The following is a 13,271-nucleotide window of genomic DNA, read 5'->3' as shown; positions in this document are numbered from 1 at the left end:
AGAGTTGGTGCTCTTGGTTCTCATTTCATTTATTTACTAAATAACTCTACGAATAGGACAAACCATATGCAATCTAGGTAAAAATGGAGGGGCTGGTCATGGGCTCTATACAGCCATCCTTTCAGACTTCTTTTAATGGTGTTTTAAAGATTGACTTGAGCTAGAAATGTACTATCTAAAGGTATCCTGTTTCTTTTGGTGTTTGTCAACAAGAAATAGTTCTTTAAATCATACTGATTGTTTTTCCAAAATAAACTATATGGGAATATCTTCAACTAAAACATGACTTTAGGGCTCAAATACCTACAGCACATTCCAAATGAAAATAATTTGTATTGTTAACATAATAGTATCTCTATAGTGATATATATTTTAATTTCTTAAATTTTATTTATTAGACTCTTCTTTTTTTTAAAAAATCACCACCCGAGGATATTTTCCATTTATTTTATTTTATTTATTATTATTATTTTTTAGAGAGAATGGAAGAGAGAGGAAAAGACAGAGAGAAATATCGATGTGAGAGAAATATCGATTGGTTGCCTCTTGCATGCGCCCCGACCAGGGCCTGGCCCAGGGAGGAGACTGTTAAAGACAGGCAGGTGATGCTGTGATCTCAAGCAGGTACAACCCAGAAGTGTGTGAGAGGGTGGCTGGGGGAGAGGTAAATATCTGTGTAGGAGAGCTTTAACCAGGGGGAGATGGAAGCCTTCAAATAAATTCTTCCTTTCTTTCATGGATTGGGAAGTCATTTCTATAGCCTCTCAGAGGATAGTCTTAGGAGATGATCAATCAGTCATAAATAATACATTGAAGTGGTTTTTCCTAATAAAATAGTAAGCCTTTGTCCAAGGCTATGCATTCTTGGGAGGCCAGGTTAAAACAGGTATTTATCTTGTTTTAATCCTGTCTTTCTGGCTTTATCTGTCCATATTTTATCTATCGTTGCTGTGTGTTTGGAGCAGAGGTGGTGTAGCTTACTGTTTCATCTTGACTAGTAGTCATTAATTTTGGCTTTGTAGTTTTTCTTGTTGAAAGACATCAGCATTGTTTTCCATTCACCAGGAAACCTTTAGCAGTAGTTATTGATACATTTCCTATTATATATAAAGCAATATGAACAAACTTGTAGCAGAGATCTTGACACAGAAGAGGAACATGGTAAATATTAATTTCATTTCTGTACCTTTTTCTAAAGTATTCTTTTAGCAAAATAATACTTCTTTTCCTGTGATTTGTACCTATTTGCTCACATTGAATTTTTTTTCCATGTCAGTTTTTCTCCCAAGACTGAATTTGAGGACAGGAACTATATATCATTCACTTTGCAAATAGCACAGTGCCTGGACCAGTAGGCTCTCAGTTAATGGGTGTAGAACATACCTGACATTTGGAGTATACATGAATAAACAGGCATAAACATTTTGGGTGTGTAATTGTAATTCTCTTTATTTCTTTTCTGAGCATATAAAACTATCAGTAGGCACTTGGCAGATTTACGGTTGTGGTGGCATGTGTGATTCCTGCTGCTAAGTACAGCTGTTTGAGCAAATGTGCTCACTGATGTGATAGCTTATCTGGGAAAGGGAATACACTACAAATAACAGACTTCTAGTAAGTCAAGGTATAACTCATAATGAACATTCTATAATATCAGGAGACAAGTATCTCATTAGCAATAAAAGCTATTAATGTCACTGTTCTTAATGAAGGATTGAAATAGCATCCCTCATTAGAACAGAAAGGGCAAGAGTGATGTAATCAACATTGTAGATAGAGAGTTGGTGAACGTTTGGATGTTGGGAGTAAAATTAAAAAGCTACAATCTAAAATGACTCCAAGGTTTAGAATTCGGGTTATATGAAAGAATGATTTTATGAGACAGGAAAATAGGAAAAAATAAAAAAGTTTAAAGAAAGTAGATAAGCTTGGTCTGTAACTTTACTTTTAAATTAAAGAATGTTCATTCTTTCAAGAATTAATCCATTCAATTTATATTGAACACCTATTATTATCTGACATTGTGGCAAGCTCTGAGCACACAAATGACATTGTCTGTCAGGCATCTCCTTAAAGAATTTTATGAGTTAAAAACTTATTATTGAACTGGCAATGATGATTTAAAATTTAAAGAGATGAATTTAATAAAAATAAATTTGTGTGAAAAAACTTGGTGTCTGTTAATAGTATATAATGGCTACCTCTCAATATCAAGTATATCCTTAAGGTCCATTAATGCAAATGTACAATACAACAAGGGATGTAGTAGGACATGCTTGTAAAAGTGAAGAATAGATAGATGCATAAGTGATAATCTACTGTAAACTTTTCATGTCATATCTAAGGTATTGTGTTCAATTCAGGTGCTATATTTTAAACACTAGTCAACCAGATAAACTTAATTCTATGTCATGTGAAAAAGTGTTAAAGGATGTAGTCACAATTATGAAAAAATCGCTTTTCAGTGTTTGGCCTCACTGCCCAATACCAATATAAAAAGTAGGCCATTTAGGTGGAAACACTAGGTAGGAAGGCTTGACACATTATAAAATGTAATCCTATATAATAAAAGCATAATATGCAAATTGACCAAACGGAGAAATGACTGGTAGGCAGGGGCCGGGGCCAGCGAGCAGGTGGTGCCAGGCCAGCCAAGGCGCATGCCAGTGGGCAGAGGGAGCGGACGGTGATGGGGGGGGCTGCAGTGACCAGTGGCAGTGAAGGGGTGATGGGGGGGAGGGGCGGCGGGGTTGGCCACTCGCCAGCTGGCACCATTCTCTGATTGACCTGACGGGTGGCCTCCCACAGTCAGACATCCCCTGAGGGCTCCCTGACTGCGAGAGGGTGCAGGCCGGGCTGAGGGGCCCCCTGAATGCACAAATGTGCACCAGGTCTCTAGTAGTCTAATAATTGGAGCTATCTGGTGTGAATGAGAGCTATTCACACCAAGACCAAGGCTGGATGATGGGGAAGTAGCAGAAGACACTCCTATGAACAAGTAGTGGACTTTTTTTTATTGCTTGCATAAGGTTCGCAGGTATTAACATCTGAGCAGCTAATCACCTCTTCATTCTAAACCTTAAAAAACAACAACAAAAACCAAAAAACAAACCAAGGTTTTAATTTTAAAAATCAACTTAAAGACTAAAACTGGAGGAAGAAGAAGTATATCCATAAAATGACTTTGTGCTCCAATGCTCTGGGCATTTTTTGTCAGTTGTGCTGTGGAATGAAATTCTCATAGAAAAGAGAATATCAATTTACAAGGTTGGTTAGAAAAAAGATTCTTATGGTTGTAAAAAGATAAAAAGGTCACAGTTAAAGATCCTTATATCCTTCTATCTTCAGATGTTTAAAAAAATTGAATTCCTTTAAGAAGATTCTGTTAGGAGAACAAGGTAGTATATACATTTTAATTCTTTGTATTCCAGTTGAATTTGCAAAGCTAAATAAATGTTTGTGGGTGGGTAATACTAATGTTGCACTTATTTGTAAATTATTCATTCATCTATTCATTCATTTATTTATCAAGCATTTACTAAGAGGATCCTAAGACCAAGAAATAAGGAATAAAAACAAGAGTATAGCTGCAAAATAACTGAAATGGTAGTAAGGAAGAAAAAAAAAGTAAGTAAATGATTGGAATGCAATGTGATAGGTCATATGTTAGAGGCAGTGGTAGCCCTAAGTAAGAATGACCAATTCTGTATGTATCTGAGGATGAATTGCAGAACTGCTCTTGAAGAATGAAGTTTAGATGGAGGATGTGGAGGGAAGGACATTTCAGTATCAGGGAGTCATATGTGCAAATACACCAAGATACAATACACTACAATCTAAGCGTTTTCAGGATTCTGTAAGTAATTCAATATAACAACACCACCTAACAATTATTTTTTGCTTAATATGTCTAAGGAATCAGTCTAAACATGTTAGATGTATTACCTAATCTTCATAGCAATCTAGGGTAGTCTGGCTTCAAAATCTCTACCTTTCACTCTCAAGGTACATTGTTGAAGAGATGGCTTGAGAGTTGACTGTTGTTTTTGATTGTAGGGGAAATCAGATACCTTAAGAACTAACTGAAAGTGGAACCCACCGGCATAGCTGGAATATTTACATGCTGCAAATACTTTGGAAAATAATTTGCTATTATCTTGTAAAATCACACTTGTTCAGCCTTAGTTTAGATACAACAATTTCACTCCTGGGTATGTTCCCTAGAGAAACTCCTTTAACATGTGCTCTGGGAGACGAGAGGAAGGGTGCTCATGGCAGCATGCGTGTAGTGGCACACACAAAAAGCAAACATCCCAATGTTCACCGTCAGCACCTCAGCAGTGCCAGTAGAACAGATAGAAACATTGTGCTAAATATAAGTAATGGAATACTTAGAGGAATTATGTAAAAATAAATGAGTTATAATGCTAATAGGGAGGAATCTCAGAAAGATTATACTGAGCAAAATGCATACATTTTAGAATATGTAAAGAACACATTTGTGTAAAATTCAAAATATGCTAAAATAAAGAACATACTGTTTAGAGAGACAAACGTATGTGGTAAAATGATAAAATCAGGGGATGATTTTTAAAAAATTCAAGATAGTATTCCCTTTAAAGGGAGCACAGAGGAATGATGGTAGGAATGTGCTGAAATATGGCAGTTCAATTCACTGTGTTGTTATTCTTCATATCTTACACATATTTTATAAATATCCATTGTATCTACTCAACAATTACCACATTTCATACATTTTTAAGCCATTAATTTTTTTTCATATTTTAATATTTTTGAAATTGAGATGTATCTTAAAATCAGTAGTATACAAGTGTAGTGGTCAACATTTTTCTTTCTTAGTTGTTTTCTAATGCAGCACCTTATAATTAGAAGGCATATTAGATATGATGAAAAATAATACTCTGAGAATAATTCTGATAAATGTCCTTGAGACTACATAGAGAAATTGTAGGATATGAGACTACAGTGATAAATGGGGTCAGGTCACTAAAGAGGTTGCAGGCCATTGCTAAAATTGTACATCCCATGAGAAATTGGATGCTGTTAAAGGGTTTTAGGAAGAAAAAATAACATGACAGATTTATACAAATTCTGGGGTCTTAAATATGATATTGTCTTAAAATAAACCCTTTTATTCATGCTTCAATTTTTAAATAGTAAACATTATCCTTAAAAACACAATGAACTTGGGTAACAGTGAATGCAATGTTCATTAATTAAAAACAAACAAACATTGGTATATTTGTGTACGTCTATTTTTGGGTCTCTGTGCTTTGACCCTCATTTCTCTTCTGATTGTTTCATGGTACTCACTATCCTGGAATTAAATTAACTTCTCACAGATAGCAATGGCTACAAAGGGTCATAAAGGTAAATATCTATTTGGAAAAAACAGGTGATTTTTTTTCCTGTGCATTGTTTTCTCTTTACCAAGTCTTATGTAGAATGCCTCATAGATACACAGGATCTTGTACTACTTGTTTAATACAGAACAGCAATTCTAAAATAAGCTTTGATTGTTGGTCATATTGATCTTAGATATCAAATAACACATCACTCTTCCTAGAGGCCTCTGATAGATTGAAATAGTTAATCCTCATGAGCCATTAATCAGGAGACCTCTAGGGAAAAGGAGAAGCACTAGAAAGATTTCACCCTCCATCTGAAGCTGGAAGCCTGAAATTTCCCTGGTACACTCAGTTCACATTTCCTCAGTGGGAGCACTATCTAAACTATGTTCAATGAACATGCAAAATTAATTTTCTATGTGTAAAGGCATTCTGGCCCTGCCTTAATTTCAGAGCTTCTTTTTCTCATTGCCAAACTATAACTATTTTTCTCTTCCTGTAATGAAAAAAGTCAATATTTTTTTTAAATAACTTTTGTTGAAAAGCTACTTTCAAATGTTTTTCTTTAGAGGACCAGGACCTAAGCCGTTTTGTAAATTAGCAAGACAGAAAACATGTTCGGACTGGATTGACAGATGATGTAAAAGTTCCCGAGGGATTCATTTTTATCCTTGGTATCTAACAATTAAATACCTAACCTCTCAGCCAAGGGATTTCATGCCTTGACTTTTAATATTTGCTAGTCCATTATAGACCATGGCCAGATCTTCCTTTGCTGTTTTCCCTGTGGTAAATGCCCACATAAGGAGCAGGAATCATGTGGATTAGCTCTCTTTCTAAATAGACAGAGAGACAGATGCCACTTTCATTTTGCCTAAGTTTCTTTTACTTGTCCATCTGACAAGGGATAACGATGACAGTTTCTGTATTTAAACAGAAACAAATCTAACTATTATGTTTTAGGTTCTTTAATACAAAAAAACCCATTTGGATTGAAGAAGGGGTCTTGGAAAATGACATATTACTCTTCATGGTTTATTATTAATTCACAATCTAATTTTTCTTTGTAAGATTATTTTTTTATAGTTTATTTTATTTTTTAAATCAGTTTTTATTTTTCAATTACAAGTGATATGCAATATTATATTGATTTCAGGTGTACAATTTTTTAAGTGACCATTCCAATGAAACTCTACCCATATGGAACCATACATAGTTATTAGAGTACTAGAAGCCCAGTGCACAAAATTCGTGCACGGAGGGGGGTTGTCCCTCAGTCCAGCCTGTACCCTCTCCAATATGGGACCCCTTGATGGATGTCCGACTGACGTTTAGGCCCAATCCCGGTGGGCAGTTGGATCCCTAAATGGGCAGTCGGACATCCCTCTCACAATCCAGGACACCTGGCTCCCAACAGCTTGCCTGCCTGCCTTCCTGATTGCCCCTAACCGCTTCTGCCTGCCAGCCTGATCACCCCCTAACCACTCTGCTGCCAGCCTGTTTGCCCCCAACTTCCCTCCTCTGCCAGCCTGGTCACCCCTAACTGCCCTCTCCTGCAGGGTTGATCACCTCCAACTGCCCTCCCTTGCAGGCTTGGTCCCTCTCAACTGCCCTCCCTTGCAGGCCGGGTGCCTCCCAACTGCCCTCTCCTGCAGGCCGGGTGCCTCCCAACTGCCCTCTCCTACTGGCCATCTTGTGGTGGCCATCTTGTGTCCACATGGGGGCAGGATCTTTGACCACATGGGGGAAGCTATATTGTGTGTTGCAGTGATGATCAATCTGCATATTACTCCTTTATTAGTAGGATAGAGGCCTGGTACAGGGGCCAGCTGGTTTGCCCTGAAGGGCGTCCCGGATCAGGTGGGGGTTCCCTTGGGGTGTGGAGCGGCCTAAGCGAGGGGCCTGTGGTGGTTTGCAGGCCGGCCACGCCCCCTGGCAACCCAAGCGGAGGGCCTGGTATCTGGAATTTATTTTCCTTCTACAATTGAAACTTTGTAGCCTGGAGCGGAGCCAAGCCTGGGGCTCCCTCCGAGGCCAGCAGCCATTTGTGTTGGGGTTATAATTGAAACTTTGTTGCCTTAAGCGGGTGGGCCCGGCCAGGGTGTGCGGAAAGCTTTGCTTCCCCTGTTGCTGGCGGCAACCCTGGCCTGCTCTCTCAAGCTCCATTCTGCCGCCATTTGTTTGAATTTGTTTACCTTCTATAATTGAAACTTTGTACCTTGAGTGGAGGCTTAGGCCTGGCAAGGGCAGGTGGAAAGCTTGGCTTCCTCTGTTACCTAGGAAACCTTGCTCTCTGTGGCTGTAGCCATCTTGGTTTGGGTTAATTTGCATACTCGCTCTGATTGGATGGTGGGCGTGGCTTGTGGGCGTGGCTTGTGGGGTGTCGGAGGTATGGTCGATTTGCATATTTGTCTATTATTAGATAGGATTATTGTCTACTTTAGAGGCCTGGTGCATGAAATTCATGCACGGGGGGGGGGGGGAAAGGAGGAGAGAGGGAAGGATCCCCTCAGCCCAGCCTGCACCCTCTCCAATTGGAAATGCTTGGGGGATGTCCGACTGCCGGTTTAGGCCCGATCCTGAGGATCGGGACTAAACCGGCAGTCGGACATCCCTCTCACAATCCTGGACCGCTGGCTCCTAACTGCTCACCTGCCTGCCTGCCTAATTACCCCTAACAGCCCCCCCTGTCAGCCTGATCACTCCTAACTACCTCTGCCTGCCAGCCTGATCATGCGTCACTGTCCCCCCTGCCAGCCTGATTACCCCTAACTGCCTCTGCCTGCTGACCTGATCGCCCCTCACTGCCCTCCCTGCTGTCCTGGTGGCCCCTAACAGCCCCCCCCCCCTGCTGGCCTGGTCGCCTATAACTGCCCCCCCCCCCCCCCCCCCCGCTGGCTTGGTCATCCCCAACTCCTTCACCCGCCCCCCCCCCCCTCCACTGTCCTGGTTGCCCCTAACTGCTTCACCTGCCAGCCTGGTCACCCCCAACAGCTCCCCCTGCTGGTCTGGTCACCCCTCACTTCCCCCCCTGCTGGCCTGGTCACCCTTCACTGCCCCCCTCTGCTGGCCTGGTCGCCCCTCACTGCCCCCCTCTGCTGGCCTGGTTGCCCCTAACTGCCACCACCCCTAACTGCCCCCCCCCCCGCCCCTGCCAGCCTGGTCACCCCTAACTGCCCCTCTGTGCTGGCCTGGTCGCCCCTAATTGCTCCCACTGTTGTCCTTGTTGCCCCTCACTGCCCCTCCTGCTGGCCTAGTCGCCCCACACAGCCTGCTGTTTGGTCATTTGGTCATCCCTCACTAACCCCCCTGCTAGCCTGGTTGCCCCACACAGCCTGTTCGGTCGTCCATCCTGTTGTTTCGGTCATAATGACCTCTGGCTTTTTATATATAGGGATTCCCTATGCTGTACTTTACAGCCCCATGACTATTTTTTAACAACCAATTTGTACTTAATTTCTTCACCTTTACACCCAGATCTCCCCAATTTCCTCCCATCTGACAACTGTGAAAATGTTTTCTGTATGTAGGCATCTGTTTTTGTTCTGCTTATTTATTTTGTTTTTATACTCAATTATTGATAACTTTCTTTGTTCATATTTATCTATTTTTTCTTCTTAAAGAAGACACCTTGACATATCATACAATACTGGTTTGGTGGTGATGAACTCCTTTAACTTTATTTTGTCTGGGGAGCTCCTTATATGTCCTTCGATTCTAAATAACAGCTTGACTAGGTAGAGTAATCCTGGTGTAGATACTTGCTTTTCATCACTCTGAATATTGCTTGCCAATCTCTTCTGGCCTGCAAAGTTTCTATTGAAATCAATTTACAGTCTTATGCATGTTCCCTTGTAGGTAACTAAGTACTTTTCTCTTACTGCTTTTAAGATTCCCTCTTTGACTTTAATCTTTGGCATTTTAATTATGATATGTCCTATTATGGGCCTGTTTGGGTTCATCTTGTTTGGGACTCTCTGTGGTTCCTGTATATCTGTTTCCTTCACCAGATTAGGGAAGTTTTCTGTCATTATTTTTTCAAACAGGTTTTCAATTTTTGCTTTCTCTCTTCTCCTTCTGGAACCTCCATGATGCAAATGTTAGTATGCTTGAAGTTGTCCCAGAGGCTTCGTACATTATCTTCATATTTTTGGATTCCTTTTTTCTTTTTGCTCTTCTGATTGGGTGTTTTTTGCTTCCTTATAGTCCCAATCATTGTTTTGAATCTCAAATTCATTTGCTTTATTGTTGATTCCCTATAATTATTCTTCATTTCAGTTACTGTATCCTTCATTTCTGACTGGTTCTTTCTTTATGACGTCTATGTATTTTTTATGCTGTTGAAAATTTCACTATCTTCCTTCAGTATCCTTATAACTGTTATTATTTTTTTTTAATCCTCACCCAAGGATATGTTTTTATTGATTTTTGAGAGAGAGAGAGAGAGAGAGAGAGAGAGAGAGAGAGAGAGAGAGAGAGAGAAACACATTGATGTGAAAGAGAAACATCGTTTGGTTGCCTCCTGTATGTGCCCTGCAACCTAGGTATGTATCCTGACTGGGAGTTGAACTCACAACCTTCGGTGTACAGGATGATGCTGCAACCAACTTAGCCACTGGCCAGGGTGATATAACCATTGTTTTGAACTCTGTATCTGGTAGTTTGCTTGCTTACATTTCATTTAGTTCTTGTTCTGGAGATTTATCCTGTTCTTTTATTTGGGAACTGTTTCTTTGTCTCCACATTTTGGCTACTTCCCTATGTTTGTTTCTATGTATTATGTAGAGCTGCTACATCTTCTGAACTTGGTAGAGTGGCCTTGTATAGTACATATCCTGTAGAGTCCAGTGGCACAGCCTCTCCATTCACCCAAGCTGGGCCCTCCTGGTATGCCACTTTGTGGGCTGTGTGCACTCTCCTGCTGTTGAGCCTTTATTGCTGTTGGCATCACTGAGAGGGATTGAACCTCTAGGGCTGTGGTCGGCAAACTGCGGCTTGCGAGCCACATGCGGCTCTTTGGCCCCTTGAGTGTGGCTCTTCCACAAAATACCACGGCCTGGGCGAGTCTATTTTGAAGAAGTGGCATTAGAAGAAGTTTAAGTTTAAAAAATTTGGCTCTCAAAAGAAATTTCAATCGTTGTACTGTTGATATTTGGCTCTGTTGACTAATGAGTTTGCCGACCACTGCTCTAGGGTGATCAACTATGAGGACCAACTATGACTACAGTGGAGAGCTGCTGTGCAGGAATTGACCCTATGGAGCAGGACTTGCTCCAATGGGGCTTTGGTGCTCACCTGAGTGTGTCACTTGTGGAGGTGGTAGGGTTGTAACCTGGTGTAGTCTGTAATCTGGTTGTCCACTGGGTGTATGCACTCTGGGGCCTCCTCTCTGTGCACTGCCTGGGATCACCCTGAACCAGTTACAGAGTAATCTTCAGATGGCTGCTAATTGTGCTAGGCTTGAAGATACCCAGGCAAGGCAAGCTGTGAACCAAGGTCAGCTGCTGCTAGTGTTGGGCCTGGGGCCACTTAGCAAGAGGTAGGAGGTACACAGATACTTCTTGTTTGAGAGATTTTAGGAAAGTCTGAAGCCAGAGCCAAGATAAGTCATTTGTATGTAAAAGCCATTGGAAATGGGTGGGCCTGTAAATTGGTTGGGGCAGGATTTCAGGGAATCACCAGGTCAGGGTGAACAGTGTGAGTCAGGTTGATGGAGACTCAGATGTCACCAACTTGTTGGCTCTATTGTGGGGTGTCTCAAAAAAGAAATATGGCCACTACAAGCACTTTTGTCTGACAGAAAGCTGCCCCTCCAACTCGTGCTCTGATGCCTGAAAATTCATTTCCTTGTATGTTCCTGGTTTCTTTCCAGCTATTGCCCCAGCACTGGAACTCAGAGTGAGTTCAAGTAAGTCTGTGCCAGGGTTCTTTAAGAGGAACTTCCTGAACTCCAGCAGCCCTCTGGCTCCCTAAGTGTCAATCACTGCTGGTTTGTATAGCCAGAAGCTATGGGGATTTTTGCTCCTGGCCCTGGAACCTCGGCTGAGAGGCCTTCTGTAGGGTTGGGACCTCTTGCTCCTCAGGGGGGATCTCCAAAAACAAGATATCCCTTCCAATTTTTATCTGCCAAACGTGGGTGTGGGACTAGCCTTTTCATTTTCTCTGCCTTTTCTATTGGTCTCAATATAGCTTCTTTAAATCCCTAGTTGTAGAACTTTCATTCAGCTAGATTTTAGGCAGTTCTGATTGATGATTATTCTGTAGTTTAGTTGTAATTTTGATGTGGTTGTGGGAGGATGCCAGTACTGCATTTATCTATGCCACCATCTTGACTGGAAGTCCCTTTTCTTTATAAGTTTAGGAGACTTCACTTCTTCTCCTTGTCCATCTTTGATACATATCAGTATTGTTTTGGCTATTATAGTTTGAGAGGGCCACACAAATAGCCACAGATTTTCTGAGTTCTGGAAAATATTAATAAATAAACCAAATGGTATTGATTTTATGTCCCCAGATACATAGTCACAGACTGCTCCTCTTATCCTAAATTACTTGGCTGGTGTTATAAATAGAGATAATTGGCTAAAGGAAAGTCCAGCTGAGAGTGTATGGATAAGTTTTCACACACACAAAAAAGTTTGGCAAAACAACAACAACAAACAAACACAACCTCCTAAGAGATACAAATTTAATAGCCAGTAGTGTCACTTATAAAACAAATGATTATATATTTTCCAAAAAGTCAATGTTTAGTTTTTACCTACAAAGTTAAAAAGAAATATGTAATTGGATTGTGTGTATATATATACTGCTAAATTAGCATTTTAAATATAAGTTCATTTCTAACAAAAACAAATGAAAAACTTGATTTTTTAAAGGTGAAGTTAATTTGGTTTTAATTTCTTATATTAATATGGCTATTTTTCTGCTCAGTTTGGACTTGACTAAAGGGTATTTGGGTTTTTAAGAATCTAACATGAGTGAGTCTCTATAATGATTTGTTTTGTACCTTATGTATAGAATCCTATATAATAACAGGCTAATATGCAAATTGTCCCCATGGGCGGGAGGTCAACCGACTGGGAGTTAGATGTATGCTGACCACCAGGGGGCGGTGCAGAACATGGTGGGCATCAGCAATGTGGCGCTGGCAGCAGGCAGCAGTGGAGGTGCTGCTGGCCCTGATAGGCCACGACGAGAATGGGACTGCAGCAGGATGGTGGAGCAGGTGAGCGGGCAGTGCCAGGCAAAGACGTGTGCGAAGGGAGGCCCCGGCCGACAGCTGGCAGCTGCTAGGGACCCTACCCATGCACTAATTTCATACACTGGGCCTATAGTCTTTAATAAAAACACCCACAAACTTTATTGAGTGCCTATCTTCAGTTAAAAACTGCTTATTAGTGGTGGGGGGACAGGGTTGTATGTTATAGTAGCACTTCCTTGATAGCTATATGCAGGAGAGGCAAAATTTTGAGGTTTTTAAGCTTTGTACATGCTCCAGTCTTCTCTTGGTTACCTAAATGCTTGGTCTCTTGGCGTGCCCACATTCTAGATGGTTTCAATTCTCTCACCACACTCCCATCATCATAACCTACCTACCCTATATGCTATCTCACTTGTGTGTACACAAGTCTCTCTGTGCTTCCCCAGTATTATCTATATTTTATAGGACACTTGGGGAGCAAAAAAAACCCCAGAGATTGATGGCAATATAGGAATTTCAGGTATTGTGGAAGGTAATTGTGTTAGGTTGGTGATTCCATGTGGCTTTCCTAATATCAGGAAAATCTACCTACATTTTCATAAGGTTCAACCTATACATGACAAATGAACATCCCCTCCCCCCCACACACACACACACTGGATTTTTATTGCAACAATTGAGGTCACAATCCTGAAGTT

The sequence above is a fragment of the Cnephaeus nilssonii genome (assembly GCF_951640355.1).
Source record: "Cnephaeus nilssonii genome assembly, chromosome: 1".
NCBI lineage: Eukaryota > Metazoa > Chordata > Mammalia > Chiroptera > Vespertilionidae > Cnephaeus > Cnephaeus nilssonii.
The sequence above is the reverse complement of the archived record's forward strand: the minus strand, read 5'-3'. Positions refer to the sequence as shown.